This window comes from Asterias rubens, chromosome 9 (assembly GCF_902459465.1).
Source record: "Asterias rubens chromosome 9, eAstRub1.3, whole genome shotgun sequence".
Lineage (NCBI taxonomy): Eukaryota > Metazoa > Echinodermata > Asteroidea > Forcipulatida > Asteriidae > Asterias > Asterias rubens.
The window spans coordinates 7,146,247-7,147,943 of NC_047070.1; positions in this window are offsets into that span (position 1 = coordinate 7,146,247).

The following is a 1,697-nucleotide window of genomic DNA, read 5'->3' on the forward strand; positions in this document are numbered from 1 at the left end:
AAATACTTATTGAAGTATGAACTTTAGCTTGTTGGTGAAGGCTATATTTAGCAGCAATGCCTTAAACTAAACCCGCTTTTAAAGGTTGCTTAGCTAAGGCAACTTCAACGTGATTCGGTAAGGCTACATTTGCGGTGTTTTTTTAACCTTTGGTGCCAAGGTTAACTAGGTTTGCGCTGTAACAATATTAAAATACACTAAAACGAACTTTAACTTTAAGTCTCCTGACGATGACTAGAGTAAGCTAGTCGTAACGTTGAGACCAAATCAAGAACTGACTTCGCGGCAGTACAGTTAATTACGATCCTTTAAGCTAAAGTAGTAGTCCCAGCCAAATTCTATACCTTCCGCCCGGGTAGTAGTTAAAATGCAGGGCAGTTCTTTTCAGAACTGATGAGAAGTCTCCCGAACATCCGATAACTACTCCGCGGTAGTAGAATAAATAAAGAAAGACAGTTCTTCAAGAACAAACTCTATTTGGCAAGTAGATACACACCGCAAACCAACTATATATTCAAATCATGTACAACTTTAACTTTGTTATCAGCAAACAGTATGACCAAAGTTATGTTTTACTCCTAATAAAACCCCAATCATGACCAACATCATTAAATTATCATTCATTGACTAATAGCTATTCGTGAAATAATAATTTCATCTGTAGGAGGAAATGACTGAATAGTGCACTCTAAACTTTAGTCGAGTACATTAGAAACTGGAACAGAAAATCCCTCTCCTTATTTATTTTAATTCCTAGGACAATACAAAAATTATACAAACAAGCAGAAGCCGTCCAGGGAAAGGCAAAAGTAAAAAATAAAATAAAAACGGTCATCCAAAAAGATGTGCCCTCATAGACCTTGCTCGTAAAAAGGGTAAACAATTATATAATATACATAACACAGAAATCTAAAATTGTAGTAAAAGCATTACACACACGATATAAGAACCACCATATTAAAACTAAGGTCTCTATGTGCGCTCTATAGTGTTCGCACATCCCGATCACACTGTTTAACTAATGACAAGTTTCATGATAAGACGTTTCTTCTTAATAAATGGGAGTATTCGAAATAGTTTACTCTCTCCTCAATTTCGGATAAGCAACGTCATTTCAGAGTCATAGAAGACGCTACTCACACGCAATAAACAAGATCCCATCAAGGTACCAATGGGTACCGTCTTTATCAAACCCAGTACTGTGTTGTGCCTTGAAGGTTGACGGTGGCTGAAATTATAAGTCACTAATCATTGATGTCACTTCTGGGCGTTGTCAACTTAATTTACAAAGAGAGTGACTACACCTTTGGTTAATACTCGCTTCTCCCTATAGGCTTGGTATATATCACATGTATAGGGTAGTTGTACTTGTCCTCCGTTTGACCTTACACTCTTGTCCTATGTTGAACTTGGGCAATACTTTTCATGTCAAAGCCCTGTCGTAGTTTTAACAGTGAGCTCTCCGTAACGGGAGCTGCATGTTCACACAGCTCAACACAAAAGATACACACGTAAACAATACCTACTTGCCTTTCCAAAAAGACCATACAGGCACTGGCCTCCAGATTAGAGGGGAGTAAACCACGTGGTCGCCCTCTGTCCAATCAGAGAAGGTAAAGTACGCAATTCGCTCAGGAGCGGTATAAGGAAACGAAGCAGCTGTTTTTCGTGCTGCTGTATACTGACAGCCAGGCAGA